The sequence below is a fragment of the Thermobia domestica genome, chromosome 6 (genome assembly GCF_964235325.1).
Source record: "Thermobia domestica chromosome 6, izTheDome1.hap1.1, whole genome shotgun sequence".
NCBI lineage: Eukaryota > Metazoa > Arthropoda > Insecta > Zygentoma > Lepismatidae > Thermobia > Thermobia domestica.
The window spans coordinates 56,821,870-56,841,231 of record NC_137459.1 but is presented as its reverse complement, the minus strand read 5'-3'; the positions used below and the strand labels follow the sequence as shown (position 1 = coordinate 56,841,231).

At 36.7% G+C, this 19,362-nt stretch overlaps 1 protein-coding gene across 1 annotated transcript in view; it reads right to left on the bottom strand.

Moving 5' to 3' along the window:
- The window catches only part of LOC145687673 (52 kDa repressor of the inhibitor of the protein kinase-like), a 31,187-nt gene extending 21,467 nt beyond the window's left edge, over positions 1-9,720 (bottom strand). Inside the window, exon 1 of the mRNA XM_081761130.1 lies at positions 9,606-9,720. The gene's annotated coding sequence lies outside the window, so the exon portion shown is untranslated. The remainder of the gene's footprint in view (positions 1-9,605) is intronic.
- Between the last annotated feature and the right edge of the window lie 9,642 nt (positions 9,721-19,362).

Genomic DNA, 19,362 nt, shown 5'->3' with positions numbered 1-19,362 from the left:
AAAAGCTGTACTACGCGCAGCTTCGTCTGAGGATAAGTTAACATTGCAAGGGCACAATATAACGAACGTGCATTGTGTGTCCGCGGGTTGAGAATCACCCCGGAATACGTCCAATAGCGGATGAAAGTCCCCCGGACTCTGGGCTGCGAAGTGAATAAAGGGGGGATTCATAGAATGTTCATAATCCGGCCAAAAACAACTAAACCAGTGATTAGTGAAAGAACTAGGTGAAGATAGCGCGAAGTAGGAATCTGATATGAACAAATTTGACATTTTAAGCGAATATTGACTAATCCTAACCCTCCCAGAGAACGTGGCAGATAAAGTGCAGTACACGAAAGAAGGAAATAAAATCCGCGCCAGATATGCCAGAGGAACAGAGATGCAAATCGTTTCGCGTATATCTCTGGTAAGGGAAAAACTCGCACCCGGTACTACAGTTTGGGTGCAACATAAATATTGGTAAAGTGTATACAGCAGTGTAGTAAATGAAGTCGACGAAAACGCTGGGAATAAAACAAACGACGTACTTGTGTTAATAGTGGGGCCCAAATCTCATAATAGTGGGGAGTAGGTTGGGACGTAAAGGGAATGCCTAAGATAATTAAGGAAGTGACATGCGGTAAACTTGGGGAACCAGGAGTGTTCGCAGGTAACTGAAAATCGTGAAATTGTAACAAATGAGTTTTCCTGTCATTATAATGAAGGCCAGCGCAACGTGAATAGCGCTGCAGAAGAGGAAAAACGCCCTGAAGGGACACAAAATCCACTCCGGTAATGGTTAAATCATCAGCAAAACAGAAAATATTTTGGCTGCGAAAAAGTGAGGGTCCCGAGGGGAATAATGTTGCCAAGTGGTAAAGAAGCGGGTCTAAAACTAAAGCAAATAATATAGTGTTGAAACAACACCCTTGACGCAAACCACGTCGTAACGTAATGATTGAGGATAAATGTCCATTAATTTGAATACGGAAATTCGCCGTAGCATGCAGATTTAATATTACCTGACAGAAAACTGAAGGAAAGCCCCAGGCTTCAAGCGTTAACCGGAGAAAGTTACGATCTACGCTATAATAAGCTTTAACCAAATCAACTGCTAGGGCTCCTGCTGGAATCTGACGAGAGTGAAAATATGCAAAAAGATCCCGGAGAGAGCGAAGAGCGTATTGAATGTTATGAGTCTTGTATAGCGCCGCCTGGAATGGACTAATTAATCGTTGAATAATAGGACGAACTCTCGCTGTTAGAACCTTCGTAAATAATTTCAGGTCTACTGGTAATAAGAAAATAGGCCAGTAATCGGAAACCTCACGTGCAGTAGACGATTTCGGGATAAGCACCACTATAGCCCTTTTGTTTTAAAAAGTTTCACCCGAGAGCCACGAGTTAAAGAGCGAAACAAGAGTCACTCTGAGAAAAGGTCAATAACGCCTATAAAAGGAAAAATTCAAACCGTCGGCCCCTGGGGAACTGCGGCCCTTGGCACGCCGGAGAACAAAAGAGATCTCTTCCTCTGTGATTGGACGCATCAAATCATGACCATCACTCTCGGACAGCTTGTTGGGGATGGTTGACAAAAATTCGGGTACTGAAGTGTAATCCATAGTCTGCGCACTCGCAAACGCGGTATAGTATCGAGTAAATTCTTGTAAAATTTTAAACGAATCTGTCGTTATATTGACATCCGCCAAGACAAGGGACTCGATGAAAGTGTCGCGCCTTTGACGCAACAAGAGATCTACATGATACAAAGAGGATGTTTCCTCCGGAAAACAGTGGTAGAAGTCCTCTGAAAAATATGCTTGAAGTGAGGAGTGAGAATCTATCTGTTGCATCCGACGTTTAAGATAATTTATACTGGCCTGATTGACAAGGGATGGTAGTGCCGCCCAAAGAGCACGGTAGAAAAAAACATATAACTGACGATCATGTTGACGTGCTAATTTACCACGCCATTGAAAAAACTGCGTATTTTAGGTTTAAAATATTGACTCCACCATGCTCCTACCGTTGGATAATATTGTTGCATTTTACACCAGTACTCAAAACGCGTAGTAAATGCTTCTACCACTTCCTCTCGTGACATCACATCATTATTGATCTTCCAATAGGAAGGGCCACGTGCGACAGGAAGAGAAAACGGTAACTTAAAGGTTACTTCGACCGCTGCATGATTAGACAGAGGGACAGGTATGGTTAAAACGTGGAGCACTGCTTACATAATGGGTCCGTTACGTATGCCCTGTCGAGTCTACTTTGAGTAGTAGAACAGCTAAATGTCATTGCGTGCTTAGAATTAGATGTAATCAGAGCATCTTGTAACTTGAGAGCGCGCACCAGCTCAACTAAAGCATGACACATGGAGGGGAAGGGGTGAGAGAGTCACGAGGATCAATCACCGCATTATATTCACCCACCACAATACAGTGGGTAACGCCAGGAGGAATCAAAGACGGAATAGTTGTGGCAAAAAACTTCCCTTTCTCGTATCTTCAGATATCCAGAATGAGCATATAAACAAATTATAAACATATCTTGAATGTAGCAGCGAATTGCCCTATTATCAGATGACAACATTATTCTATCGTAGGTTAAGCCTTTCCTCACTAAAATAGCTACACTAGTAGAAGATTCGCAATTAATAATGGCATTATAATAACTAAGAAATTCAAATGAATGGAAAGTCAGTTCTGTTAAACAACATACATCTGGGCGACGCCACTCGATAAATTGTTTGAGTAATGCTATATTTTGCGCTGAACTAATCCTATTAATATATAGCGTTAGAAGGGTGAAAGAGTTTATCATTGGCATACTCACATTCAACAAGAAAAAATTTACAAAAAAGTAGTTACTTCCCGGAGATAAGCCGTTGTAGAAATAACCCGAATATATAAGAAGAAGCTTGCCCACTGATATACTACAGACAAGTAAAATGAATACAATACAATAGCAATACATAACGGTAGACCACTATCCTCACTCAAAGCTTTCGTTGTCGTAGGTTGAAAGACACACTTTTTCACTCATTGCAACTCGGAGTCAGAAATGGCCCGTTCTTGCGAACGCGTGTCACGTGATATTGGCTGTTTCGTTCCTTGAGAGGCACACAAAGAAATATTCTTCTCTTCTTTCTTCGTAACCGACCTTGACACTCTTCTTCGTTCTTGCTGTGAGGCAGGGTCTGGTTCAACAGAAACAACACTTGCTGGTAAAGGACGGGGAACAAAGGAATTAGCACCAGATGGTAAAGGCTCACTCATAATCAAAGAAGCTTCTTGATTCAAAGAAATAGCGAATGCACGCGGATTTTCCAGTGGCGTATCGGGAAGAAGGAGCGAGGCACTGTCATTTTTGGAGATTCCCGCTCTGGCCTCGATTTTGTTAACACTGGAGCAACTGAACGTCGAGGTTACTCGGAAAACGCAGACGTATCGGCTAGGCTATTAACCCCCGCAGATCCAGGGCCGGAGACCAGGGGGGCTTCAGGCACACGTTCCAAAGATCCAGATGAATGCAGGGTATGCGGCACCTTTCCTAATTCAGTCATATGCACAGAGCCCAGGGTGGGTTTCACACCCATAGAACTGGGCTTTTTTCTTTAAAGGACAGATAGAAAATGTATGAAATTCCCTCTGGCAATAAAAACAAGTAATCGGTTGTCCGTCATATGAAACACTCAGTTAGTAACCTTGTACTATTAAACGGGATGGGATATCTTTGTTTAGTTCCATATGTATAATACGGACACAACTATCAATCCCAGTAGGGAATGGAGCAGCCCAAAATTGCTGTTCTACACGTCGTACTGTACCATATGCACGGAAATGGTCTTCTAATACTTGTAGAGGCGCTTCCAGTGGAAAGTCATAAACACGCACCATTTTCACTGGGTCCTCGGCCGGCAAGATCCTCACAATACTCGAATTTCCATCAGCGTGGTTAAATATCACAGACTCTGGAACTGTCGACGCAAACTGTTCATACTCGTTGACGCTCTTGAACTTAATATAAATGCTATAAGACTCTTCATGAAGCTGAGACATATTTGCTCGAAGAGACGAGGATAAGTCTCATTTAACCATTGGCAAACCTGGCTCGAATTTGGACGTGAACTACGATATCGCTTAACAAACATAAATTTATATTGCAGATCCTTTCTATATGACATTGTAAAATAGCGGTAACAAGCACTGATTACACTGGATTCACTAGAACAGGCACTAACAGGCCAATATAGGCCACAGAAAACGCCCTAGCACACAACACGTGTGGGAAAGGAAAATTAGTACGTCACTCCCAGTAAACTCTTCGATGTGCGTTGCTCGAAGGCTCGAGAAAAACTGTCACTATCATGCCATCTGAAATTCCAACCTAAACATTACTTACTTTAGCCCTGATCTTTGGAACGAATCGGCTTCTTCCTGTAACGTTATTTGCACCAAAGTGCACAACGAAATTGATTTACTCGACGGCCTTGAGAGAAATGAGTGTGCACTAATAAAGGAAAAACATACAATTGAGAAAAAAAGAGAAATAAAACATATTTTGCAGTAATTTTGCCATGCAAGTTCAAAAGTACGCAAATAATATATATATATATATATATATATATATATATATATATATATATATATTATAATATTGAAAGTAACTATGTTTTTGACTCCTAATCTCTTGAACCACAAGACCGATCTTGATCAAATTTTCAACATTGACAAGGTTCGGGCCTGGGAAGCTTTTTTATCATTTCATTTTAACGGTAAAACTTAGGGTTAGAACGAAGGGAGGAGGGTTGTTATATAGAAATGAATAAAACGTAATAACTCTTGAACCATCAGACCGGTCTCTATCAAACTTTCAACATAGATAAGGTTCGGATCTCGGACGGCTTTTACACAGAGAAAAATCCGCTCTGCAGACAGCGGTATATTGTAAAAATATACGGTATCCTCTTGCTTACTATATAAATCAGTACGGAGCATATGTTATCCGTATGCTACATAGGCACTGCCCTTAGGTGTTACATCATGCCGTTGCAGGATGTCTGACATCTAACAGTTTTCCGTATATCACTTGCGTGTACTTATGCTACATTCCTCAGCTATATGTTATATACGTCCATTTGTATGTGAGATCCTGACCGTTTATATTGTTTCATACGGAAAGTACGTATAGATGGAACACTTATACAGAAAGTATTATAAAACATGCGTTTTCAGTTATATGTCTGCTGTACGTAAAGTCCAAAAACTACAGGAATTACGCATGCAACCTATCTTTTTAAGTACGCCACCTACACTTTCTTTCTCAGTGTATCATTTCAGTTTGACGACGCAATGTAGGGGCCGGAGTGAGGGAGATTAACGAAAAAAATGAAAATGAAAGTGACTGTCTTTGTGACTTCATCACTGTTGAACCACCCGACCGATCTCGATTACATTTTCAACATAGATAAAGTTCGGGACTAAGATGGTATTTACCTATTTACTTTGACGATATAACTTAAGGTTTGAGGGGAGGTGGTGCAAAATAAATAAAACTTGATAACTCGAGAAACAAAGTATCAATGTCGAACAAAATTTTAACATAGGTGAGGTTCGGGCCTGAGATGATTTTTATCATTTCTCTTTCACGGGAGAACTTGCGGAGGGGAATGTAAGAGTGAGATATATAAAACTAAATAAAACTTAATAACTCTTGAACCACCAAACCAATCGCGATCAAATTTTCATCCTAGATGAAGTTCGAACATGAGATGGTTTCTGTCATATCACTTTGACGGTGTAACTTAAGAGATGGGGAGGTGGAGTGACATTTAAAAAAGAAGGAAAAATTACCGGTATAAGTGGCGAATCTATAATTTTTGGAGTCGCTGAGATTAACAGTGACACATCTGATTCTGTTTAAATCCAAATTCAGTCCCTCTACTGGGAGGAGGGGAGACATACAAAAAATGATCGAAATAACCAATATCAGTGTAGAATTCATAGTTTTCCGTCTCGCTGAGATCAACAATGACACTGCAGACGCCGTGCCCCACAACATAGGCTGGGGAGAGGATATATAAAACACATCGCAAATGACCGATATCAAAGAGCGCTTTAGTAATTCTAAACAGTGACTGAGTAACGGAACATACTATTATTTTTTCTCAATTTAACCCAACGAACCGGGTAATTGATGTTAATAATAATAATAATAATAATAATAATAATAATAATAATAATAATAATAATAATAATAATAATAATAATAATAATAATAATACACTACTATACTGTGAATGTGAACATTTATTATTATTATTATTATTATTATTATTATTATTATTATTATTATTATTATTATTATTATTATTATTCACGTACTTTTGAACTTGCACGACGAAATTACTGCAAAATATGTTTTGTTTGTGTAATTTTTCGTGAATTTTATGTTTCTCCTTTATTAGTGGGCACTAATTTCTCTGTAGACTGATAACTAGTCAATTTCGTTGTGTACTTTGGTTCGTTCCAAAGATCAGGGCTAAAGTAAGTAATATTTGGCATATAATTTCAGATGGCATGGTAGTGTAGGGGTACCGTAATGGTTTTATAAATAATACAGCTATTGAACGTAGGTTCACGTCCTGTTCAGGCCAAAGTTAAACTTTTTCAACGTGATTGTGAAGAATCGACTTCTTATACTTGACAAGCAACACATAAGAATGTGAAAACAAACACCTGTATCATGGTGGAGACGATTTACGAATGCTGGTTGGTAAAGGGCAAGAGAATTAACAGGACATTCCAAAGACATCATTGATCTGCAGTATACATTTTTCGTGTTATCGTTCTCAAAAAGAAACAATACACCATTTGTTAAAAGAGTTTGGCTAAAGCAATCGGTGATGTAGTAGTAACGTGCCAGACCTCTAAATGAAAATTATAGGTTCGATTCCCCATCAGGTAGTATGATTTTTGCGCATAAAATAGTGGATGCGGAGATTTATCTTCTCATGGAGAACTTACAATGCATCACTGGCGATAGTTCGAATAAACAGTGTGTGCGTTCTATATCATACACTGTAATGATAAGTATGTTTTATATTTGTATTCGTCCCGCTCTCTCTCTGTATTGACGTGACCCTATCCTGTCTTTGAATCTTTCACTTCTCCGCCTCTCTCCCCCCTCTCTCTCTCTCTCACACACGCGCACTTCATGTTCCAAAGTTAAAACGGAGCAAGAGCCCGATATTCCTGGTCTGGAGAATCTAATTAACTGTTAACTTCGGCGTCGTGTTTTTCGTGCTCTGAGGATAACATCTCCAGTCCTGCTCATCTCTGACAGAAATACTGTTTAAACGCAAGGGAATAAATAAAATCTCTTTTTTATTCTCTGGGTTACCAACTCTCAGTCGAATTACCGGGTCACTACGGATTTGAATCCTCGACCTAGTGGTGGTCTATAACCTAACCAATATCATCCGACTGGCACGATAATCCGTTTGAGCTCTTATCGTGTTCATTCTATCTGTGCAAATTACGTTATATCTGGAAGAGATGAAATCAATGCTGGATGTTCGGAACAGATAAATGTTCGGAAAAGACTAGAAAATGGCAACTCTTTGGTTATTTGAAAACAAAATTTTATTTATACTATTTGGACACAAAATTTGTTCCCATCCTATAAAATTTGATACATGCTACATTTATGAGGAACATAAACTTATCCTTTCCAACATTTGTAACTTTTCATTACGATACAGTTTGGACTTTAAATATAGGGTATTTTTCGATAGAAATTTAGCAGTATAATAGAACTTTCTTGTATTTTCTCTCTCTCTCTCCTTTTTTTTTTTTTTTTTTTTTTTTTTGCAGTTTTTGTTCAGTTTGCATTGGTAGTCTGAAATGGAGGATATGACCAATGCTATCTACTGGGTATATTAGAATGTATTTTGGAACAGTACGTCCAATGAACACTACTGAATTTGCAATAGAACCACGCGGAAACAAAACATGTGTGTTAAACTTTTGACATTATCCCAGACGTGTCTCGGTGATCTATAGTTCTACTTCAAATTGAGTATTCTATCCATTATGATAGTGACATAATGAATGTTTAAAGCATCCTCTATATATTCGAATAGTTCTGAAAATATGTAAAAACAAACGTTATTTCTGTATTACTGTTGGATTTCTGGAAAAGGAACTTCATAATGTTAGGTTCTTTTCTTACTATATTTGAATTCCACAGTTTCATCTGTTCTCCCTTTTCTTTTCTTCTCTCCTCTTTTCTCTCTCTGCCTCATTTATGAATCGTTATGTAATAGACATCCATTGGTTTCAATTTTTTATTGTGTGTTTTTCAGCTTCTCCCTACATCAACTTATGAATCTTGTTTCGCGTCGGTTTTGTTATTTCATTTTATCGAAACTAATACATGTGTAGTGTGAAATAAGAATTGCTCTCATGTTGTTAGCTAATTTTAGTATAGGAGAGAAGAAAGGAGGAGAGAGAGGGGTCTCTTTATCTGACACGATTATGGGATAAGAAGGTGTATATTGGGTGGCCTAACCGCACGGCGTTAGCTGTCAAAATTTTTTTGATGCGGAGTGTACCTACGGTCTCCTCATTACATATCCAACACACTATTACTGAGCTAAACCAAACAACTTGCCCTACTATAATTAAGAAAAAAAAAACAAACAGTGTTGCAGTATTTCTGGAACGTGTAATGCTGGCTTGTCAAAATTCAGGTATTTAGTTTTCATACACAAATGATTTTTCTTTTGATTAAACATCGCTTATTTGTAAGGGATATGATAATAGATGTCCAGATCTAGTTAATACAGTGTGCCCTACTAAAAACAAGAATTTTGTTTCAGTTCATTTAATATGATTGCATCTGTGTTCTACTGTGCCAGATTCAATTTAAGTCTTGGGCCGCGGTGGCTCAGTGGTAGAGCGTTCACCTCTGGTGATTGGGGTCCCGGGTTCGATCCCAGACCTCGCCAAGTGAACTTTGTGGTGGACAAACACCGTGTGCGTTGGTTTCCTTGGGGTTCTCCCGTTTCCTCCCATTTTCTTCATTCCACCATTTCGTTCATTTCTCATCATCACCGTCTCCTTTAGCCTAACCGGCATATCCGTGGAACGTAAAACTCAAAGAATTCATTTCATTTTCAATTTTGATGTTCAAAATGCTTCCCAACATGTGCTACACAAAAGACAGACGGTGTGACCAACTTGCAGTGATATTTTTGATAGTTTCAAGGGATGTATTGTTCCAAGCTTGTTTGAACACAGTTTTTAAGCAGTTAATGTCTGTGATTTCTCTTAAAAGGTACTAACAATTTCTATAATTATTTTATTTCTAGTAAGCCAACGCAACCTCTTTTAGCTTTACAATGACATCCGGAACAAACAGAAGTTATTGACTCTGTCTAGTGGCATCTTGTGACATAGTCAGTTTTTACAGCGAGTGAGTGTTCGTTGACTGGGGAATGTACAGTAGATCAAACGAAAGGACAACAGTCTCCTGCATGATTTGAAAGTTAAAACAAGAATAAACATGATTGAACATCATTGATATAACAAGCAGCAAGAGCAATGAGTACTTACGGACTTTTTGTCAAGTGTGCATTTTGACTTCTTTCGCCTTCTGCTGATAGCGGCATTCTTCACTAGTGCTGCTGTGGGTGTGATAAGATAGCGACTCACAATTAGAGGAAAGAAACGAGCTTGAAAACCTTGGCTGGGCTAACCATTCATCCTACTTTGTTTTACGTCACAGCAACGAATTTCCAGTTGAATTTGTGAACAAAACATCCCCTAGAGTATGACATCATTCCCTAATACTTTGATCCCCTTGTGCTCAAAAACACAAAACGCGCTTTGTTGTGTGTTATGTTGTGCTAAACGAGTAACTATTCCCAAATTTTCAGATTTTAAATCCAGGCCCATTGGAGATATTGAACAGTGAAATATGCCAAACTGGCATACTACCCAAATTTACGATTTTTTCAGGCCTTTTGAGCAACTACAAGTCTGCAAATTTTTGAATATAAACTTATGACCCCGGACTACATGCAAACACAAATTTAGGCCTCTACGTCAGTTGCTTTTTCTTTCCAAACATGTCTTCAATGTCCAAAAATGTTGCTACTGTAGGCCCTGATTTCACCCCTTTTAAGTGATTTTAGGCAAAAATGTTGAGATCAAAGTTTTAGATCTGCACAAGTTGGAGAAGTGCAGCAATTTTCAATTTGGTAGGACAAATGCATGCTGAGATATTCAAAACAACTTAAACGAAATTCAAAACAACGAAATCGAGAAAACGCAAAATGGCGATAGCCGCTGCGTCGCCATGCGATGTAAAAAAATAATTAATTGTGGTTTTGAAGTACTCTTATATAGGATAAACATTCATAAAAGAAATAGATTTTTTTGGAGATGGTCGAGCGGCACATGCTTGATCACTTAGAATGGATTGACTCCAAACACCAAATCAAGCAGTATCCTACCACACCACACGTTTTGACTTTTTCGACTTTGAAATACATCGAGAAAATAGTGTCTAAGCGCACCAAGTACACTGTCCGAATTAAAGTAATTTACGCCAAAAAAGAAAAGCCACAGTTTTTTTAAATAAATGTTTTTTTTTAAATAACAGCTGAACGTACGTTACTCCAAATAACAATACTCTTTTTCTATATCGCATGTGTTAAAGAAGAAGGTTGACATAGGAAAATTCCTTCAGGTTCTCACAATACATTTTATCATTGAAGATTTTATCATTGACGCAATGTTACAAAATGTAGTATATTTTCATAAGCTATTCACTTCTCTTGCAAATATTCAGTGAATTTTGGATGGAAAACCTAACCGAAATAAAAAACCGGAGGTTATAGTATTAAGAAAAGAAAAGAAAGATAAAAGAAACTTGAAAATAAATGGAAATACAATTTTATTCTGCGTTAACTTAAATATCTGTGGGTAAGAGTTCTAAATCCTTGGTGCTACTTTGAAAAATTGTAATTTTGTTTGTTCCATTAGTTTATATTTATTATGAGAAACTAAAACAAAAATAACTGCAGAAAACTGATTAAAAGAGTGATTTACATACCACTACATTCTTCTATTTTCAATTGCAGAAGTTTATTATTTGATTCTGTTTAAAGTGCCACATTACTGGAAATTAGTTAACAAGAGCTGTTAACACTGCACGTACAAATTTTCCTTTGAAAGTGGGGAGACCACACATCCTTCACTCCGCTGCGCCCACTGCCCTATTGTGTTATACACAGAGTAGCCCATAACGTTCACAGGCCTGTTGTGAACGTTGTGTGATGATGGGATGCATATATGAAAGGGAAAAAATAAGTAGAGATTTTATTTAAAATTTAAAGAAAAGTTCCTGCAACTTTAATTTTGCACGAAGGAAATGAAAGGAAAGAAACGAAACGGTATAAAATACTCTAAATATTATATTATTAAATATTTTAAGGAACAATAAACAACACACAATATTTGACAGTTCACGTGCTCTTGTGAACTACACAAGTTGACGCCACTGCTCTTACCAATTGGATCTACTTTGAACTTCATTTCCTCTGATAAATATTTAGTGTATTCTAGATCTGCACTGGAGATGGTTGGTACAGCGTTTCTAATTAGCCTGGATGATTGCGGTTTATATCCAAGTGAGTATTTCTTCTTGCAGTGTTCTCGAAGTGCGAAATATCTTTTCAATTTTACATCGCTTTGTTCTAGATTTTCCTTTTTCATCTTTTGCTGCCACATAATACACCTGTCAGAAAAGTAAAGTAAAAATTATTTCAATTTTTTTTTACATAAAATGTTTAGCTGGTTGATTATGTTGGAATTTGGCGACTCTTTTCAGCATGTTACGAGATTCTACTGAGGTTTAAATTCGAATTATTTCATTATTGAATATTTTAATGCTATTAACGGGTGTAGCAAACATGATAATATTGGCCTTTAGCGGAGATTATATCTCGATATTTTAAAGTGATTTGCACATCAACATCAAGTAACTAATTTTGGGGGGCAGATCATGGCTCACCTGAAATTTGTGACACAACTAAGTAAGGCAATACTAAAATTATCTTCAAAATGTTAATAAGAATTTAGAATGTCGTTTCGTTTTGTTATACGCTTTGAAATCAACATTAGTTCGTCTTTTGACTATTAAAACAAAATAATTATGAAACAATTTATATCAATTTACGAATAAATAATCAAACAATTATTCGAAATGAAATAAAATACTGTATTTGAATTTTATGCCCAACATTTATGCCCACTAGGCTGAAGAAGACGGTGATGATGAGAAATAAATCAAATGGTTGAATGGATTAAGTCGGAGGAAATGGGAGAACTCTGAGAAATCCCACGCACGCGTTGTTTGTCCACCAGAAAGTAAACAATTATTCGAATAGCATATATTCGGATAATGGGAAGAATGTCTTAGAATACCGAATAGTTGATTAACGGGAGAAATATTCATCAATGTGGTACCATTTTTTTCTTAGAGGAAACGATTGTTATAATGCATTGTTCTTAATACTATACATTATTTTTAAATCATTATTGCATTATTTATATTAATGCATTTTTCTGATTACTCTGGAGAATCAGTAATCGGATTAGCGCTCCATAACTTCCGTGCACTAAAAACGTATGTAGCGTACGTTAAGACGTAAGTCATATGCGTAAATTCTGTAGTTTTTGGACTTAACGTACGATATTATGTAATATCCTATAGCAAACGTATAACTGATAACGTATCTTTTATACGTAGTTTCCGTATAAGTGTTCCGAATAAACGTACTTTCCGTACAAAAGAAAGAATTGTATTTAGGCGGTCAAGATCTCACATATAGATGGACGTATATAACATATAGCTGACGTATGTAATTATACGGAAGACTGTTAGGTGTCAGACATCCTGTAGTTGCATGATGTAACATCTAAGCGGGAAAAGGGCAGTACGTTTGTAGCATAATATGGATAATACGTGCTCCTTACACATTTCCGTAGTAATCATACGGATTACGTATATTTGTATATGCATATAAAACAATTTTATGTTCTGAACTTGATCAGAAAAAAGACTAGGATTTGCCTTCTTACTTTAATAATTGAACTTGCGTCAAAGGAAATATTCCAGAATAAAGTATAATGTAATGACAGTTAAATTTATCTCATCGCAATCCATTGGCGTGGTATTTTCAGGACTCATACAAGGGAAGAAATTGTTCTTATTCTGTCAAAATGAAATTTCCATTGGAAAAGAAGAAATCTATCTGCTTCCATCTAACAAAAGAAATTTGCAGATAACGAAGTTATGTATGAGTGAGGATCTGAAATACCTGTATGTTTAAGTTTTATGAATGTGTTTTATACTCGTATTTTCAAGTGTTGTAAACGAAGCTATAAAGTCGTGATGACGTAACGAGGCATATACTTTTGAACTATTGCAAAATGTTTTTAAAAATCTGTCATTTTACAAAGGAACAGAAAGATTATGCAGATTTTTACTGAAAATCACTTATACATAAAAAAGTTGAATTCTGTTATTGTCAAAGTTTATATTCATACTACCAAATATCACCGTGTTGCTATGAATAATATTTTGTATATCCTTACCTTGCACCTTCTGTGTTGAATTCGTGAAAATGATAGCATTCGCGTAGACAACAATAAATGACAGATTCATATTATTTGAAGCAAGGTTTTACCACCTATCAAATTTCGTATCTTTTATGTGCAACGAAATGTAATATTGTATAAAATATTTTCCATTGAAAAATCAACTTGTCCTGTTTCCACCTTTGGAAGTTGAATTTAGGAAAACATTATTTTTTTTAAGTGAGGAATTTATATGCCGAATTTTACAACTCCACATACTCCAATCTCACTTTATCCCCATTCCTTCCATCGTTTGGGAAAATACTTAGTCAATTTTCTTATCTTGGGTGTTGAATTTCTATAAACTCTCGTAACCAGGGTTGTCAATTTAGCTACTTTGAGAACCTGGCTAGACACAAATTTTCCGAAAAGCCACTAGTGGCTTTTATAGCCGTATGCTTTTTGTTTTTAGCCATTTCTAGCCATTTTCTGAGTTTAGCCACATTTTGATATACATTTGATATGTATAATGTGTGTCATTTTGCTATTTTCTGAAGTTTGATGCGTTCTTTAAGTAGTAACGTCCTAAATCTCATTGCCAGAATTGTCCCTATAAAATATAGCACTGATGGTTATATTGTGTGTTGTTTAATTAAAAATCATAATTTTATTTTGTTGAAATATTAAAAAGAAACTTTTTACCATGTATGTATGTGAATTCAAACTTTTTCTTTAGTAAGTACTTAGGTGAAAAAGCAAAATTATTTTTGTCAAGAGTAAACGGAAAATCCAAGGATATAAACACTGTACAAAACAACTTTGACGTAGTTAAGCTCTTGGATTTTTATCAAGGTAAAAATGATGTGTACAAAAAATCAAAATCGTATAAATAGTTGAAAGAAATTACACACAATTCATTTTCTCTTCATTCTCTTCATCTCTTGTGGAACTACGGCTCAAATGGACACATAGGCTCAAATGGACGCTTCTCTCTCAATTAGTAGAATTTTACAGGACATTAACATTCAGAGACATGAGAGAACTAGAAAACCGATATTCACACTGTAAGTTATAACCTTTGCTTTATTGATTTGTCTTTTTGAGAATTGTATCTCAATTGATGGTCTCCCAAGGCTTACCTTATTTTGCATTAATATTGCTTTTGAAACTTTGAAATGATTGTTAGTCACGCAGACTAATAAAAGGAAAGTGCAATTTACATTTCTCCTTGTTTAGTATATTCTTGTTTACTACATGAAGTCTGCAACTTGTCATATTAAGTATTTTGTAATAAATAGTGAACAATGAAAATTTTATTCTTTTCATAACACTGGCTTACAGTGGTTTTGGTGCCGGGTGTTTCTTAGCTGATTTGAAGTAGAATTGGGACGCTGAATCCAAATATGGCGTTAGTTTTTCCCTAACAGCTTTAGTTTTTGAGATATAGGAATTGCAAGACTGACCTGCTACAACGTTGAAAATTGCATAGGTGCTGTTTTACTGTAAGTGAAAAGAAAACTATGACATTTAAATCTGTTATTTGGAACACTTTGAAAATAATGAAAACCATATAAACACAAACATCAAGTACATAATAACTCTGTAACTACATTTTATAATAGTTTTTATGAATAAAAAATCAAATAATTTGTTCAAAACGATCTATTCAATACTTCGGAAGTTTCGTTTTCGTGACATCCTTGAATGTTTCTTTGCACAGTCTCTTTTTAGGTTCCAGCAGTAATCTGCCATCATATGGGCATCCCATCTTCCTTGGTAGCGGTCCTCCATTGTTTTAATATCTTGGTGAAATCTTTCACCTTGTTCTTCACTCAAACTGCCTACGTTGTCTGGGAAACGGTCCAAATGGCTGTGCAGGTAATGAATTTTGATACTCATATTACATCCAAGTTTTTGGAATGCATTAAGCATCTGGTTCACTAGCTCAACATAGTTATCAGCTTTATTATTGCCAAGGAAATTCTTGATAACTTCTACAAATGAGGTCCAAGCTCTACGTTCAGTCTCATTCATGGACTCCACGAAAGCCGGATCTTTCATGAGTTGTCTTATTTGGGGACCATCAAATATTCCAGCTTTTAATTTTTCTGTGCTGATCTGAGGTAGCTTGTTTCCCATGTAAGCAAAGCACGGCCCGTCCTTATTTAGCGCCTTTACAAACTGCTTCATCAAACCGAGCTTGAGATGTAGAGGTGGCAAAATGATTTTGTCACACTCAACAATAGGCATGTTAATAATATTTTTCTTACCAACAACCATGTCGTCTCTCTGCGGCCACTCTTTTTTTGACCAATGGTTTGCTTTGTCTCTGCTATCCCACAGACATAGAAAACAAGGATATTTTGTGTAGCCACTTTGCTGTCCAAGAAGAAAGTTCACCATCTTTAAATCCACACAAATCACCCACTGATGGTCCTGATATTTATTTTTTTCCATAACCAAAGCAATTGCTTCATATTCTTCTTTCAGTCGTGTTGAATGAGCGATTGGAATTGAGCCATATTTATTGCCATTGTGTAGAAGGACGCATTTTAAACTTCGCTTGGAGCTATCAATAAACAGGCGCCAATCATCTGGATTGTATTCTGGAAGACCCATGTGTTCTAGGAGACCTCTAACATCGTGACAGAATACGAGATTTGTGTCTTCAGTGAAAAATGGTAAAAACTCCTTTTCCCTTGTTCGGTAGAATGTGATTTTAGTTCCTTGTTCTAGTACGTTTTTCTCCTTCAATCTGGAAGCAAGTAATTCAGACGATTCTTTTGAAAGATTAAGGTCCCTAACTAGATCATTTGGCTCATCTTGATTAAACTGTTGAGGAATTGTTGACATTCCCCCATAATCACTGTCACTTCCATCATCCATGTCACAAGAATGTTCACTACGTTCGTTTTCAGTCTCACAAAGCTCTGGCAAGTGGTGAAACGTTGGGATTGGTATTTCATCGGAATGAACAACTGGACGTCTTGCTGAAGGCAGATCAGGATATGTCCACTTGTTCCGGTTATTTCTATTCATACCCGTAACATTTACCAGGCAGAAATAACAGTCATCAGCATGGTTTGTGGGTTCCCTCCAAACCATTGGAACACCAAACTTAAGACTTTTTCTTTTTCCAGTTGTCCACTGTCGCAAGTGTTCAGTACACATTTTACACACAATATGTGGAGCCCACGTTTTATCTTGGTCCCCTAGGCGTACACCAAAATATGCATGATATGCTTTTTTTACAAAGTCACTGATATGTTTTCTATTGTCTTTAAATGTGTACTCACCACATATGTAGCAAAACACATCAGGATGGTTAACACAACTTCTTCGACTTGAACTCATTTTATGTTCAGGCCACTAACACGGATGTTAAATATAAAGCCTTAGTATACGCGATACAAGTTATGATTTCAGAACAAAACTCACATGTTCCAACATGTCACTCCACCTGCAAGACAACAACTACGATCCACTAGCCAAGTAGAATACCAATGCAATCTAGTGGACGTTCCTGGAACTACTATATGACTAGTTTCCGTTTAGTACCGACAGATAGCAGCACTAATGAGAAAAGAGCGCCGTTCTTCCAAATAGAAATCTCTATAGAGCACAGTAGGATTTATTTGAGTTGCAGAGTTTATAAGATCATATTCAAACTTGTTATTACGAGAATATTTGTATTTCTTTTGCTTATTTTGTATACTATTGCAAGAAGCATGCAGAAATAGTGGTTACATCATTTATAATTTACATATTTATTTTGGATTGTAATATTTCTTCCACATACATTGTAACGTAAATAACACTACTGGTACAGTAGCCTGTATCTACCAAAGTAGAGCTGATAGAAAAAAACTGCTTACATTATTGGATTCAGCGCCCCACACATAGTTAAAATCAGCTCTAAAATTTTAGGCACCAAGAAAAAATTTTTTTTCTGTAGGCCTGTGTAATCTGTTCTCAAATAAATTAATGGATACTAACACTACTACTACTGAAAAATATATTTTCACTTTCAAACTCACTTCATTACTATAAATAAAACAGCCCAGTACAAACAACCGAGATAAAAGAAGCTTCGCCTCAACCTGAAGATGATGATGATGATGATGATGATGATGATGATGATGATGAAAAATAAATAAAAAACAATAAATCAAAAAAGGGCTACTTTAAAGAAACGAAACTAACGATGCAAAGGTGACTTCAAACTAGGAAATATGTGTTTTGTTGTTTTTGCTACAAAAGAGTTGCAGGAGCAATGCCCCCTTTGAAATGACACATTCCTTGCGAAAGTTGGATTTCGGTATAATTGCTTGAAACCGTAATATGTTGTACATATTGTGTTCCTAAGTAAAAGTCTCAATTGACCGTTTGGCCACTACAGGGCCACTTAAAAAAACAGCCGAAGATACGTCATGGATTTCGGCAAAAATGACTAAAACCGTGATATGTTCTAGATACTTTGATCCTGAGAAAAAGTCTTAATGGACATAAGTACCAATCACTAACCGTTTGGCCTCTGCAGGGCAACTTTTTTGAAAGCAGTCGAAGATAGTGATATACTGAATTTCGATGAAAATACTGAAACTGTGATATGTTGTAAATGTTGTAATTATGAGAAAAAGTTTCAATAGGCACAACCACCAATCATTGACCGATTGGTCACTACAGGGTCGCTTTCTTGGAAACAGAAGGTAAAAGAATGCTGGATTTCGCTGGAATTGCTTGAAACTGTGATATGTTGTAGATATTGTGACCGTGAGTAAAAGTCTTAATTGGCACTACTACCACTCACTGACCGTTTGGCCACTATGAGGCCACTTTTTTTGAAAGCAGCCGAAGATAGTGATATTCTGGATTTCTGTCAAAATGACAGAAACCCTGACATGTTGTAGGTATTGCCATCCTGAGAAAAAGTCTCAATGGACACAACCACAAATCACTAATCGTTTGATCACTTCAGGGCTACTTTCTTTGAAAACAGTCGAGTATGACGACGTTCTGGATTTCGGTAAGATTGAATAAAACTGAGATATGTTGAAGATTTTATCATCATGAGAAAAAGTCCTAATGTACACAACCATCGAATTATGACCGTTTGGCCACTACAGGTCCTGACTTTTTAAAATAGCCACAACGATATTTTTTATTTCGGTGGAAATGAATGAAACTGTGATATGTAGTATATGTCGTGATCCTGAGCAAAATTGTCTAGGGTTTCCATTGTTTTCCTTTGTGCCGCAAGATGAACATCGGAATGTTGTCTATACTTAAATGATGTTGGCCGCTACTCTCCCCATCCCTTTTTCCGGTTGTGCGATAGAACGTTTCAGGGTTTCATACATTCCTACCAAAATTCCCGAGTATCTTTCCTTTTGTTGTTTAAAAAAAGTGGTCCTGTAGTTACCAAATGATCACTAATTGGTGGTTGTGTCCATTGAGACGTTTTCTCAGAATCAGAATATCTACAACATATCATAGTTTCAAGCAATTACATCGAAATTCAGAACAACGTTACCTCCTGCTCGTTTAAAACAAAAGTCTCCCTATGGTAGCCAAATGGTCAGTAATGGGTGGTTGTGCGTCTTGACACTTTTTCTCAGCTTTACAATATCTACAACATATCACAGTTTCAAGCAATTCCACCGAAATCCAGAATACCTTCAGCTCTTTTTTTTAAAGTGGCCCTGTAGTGGCCAAACGTTCATTA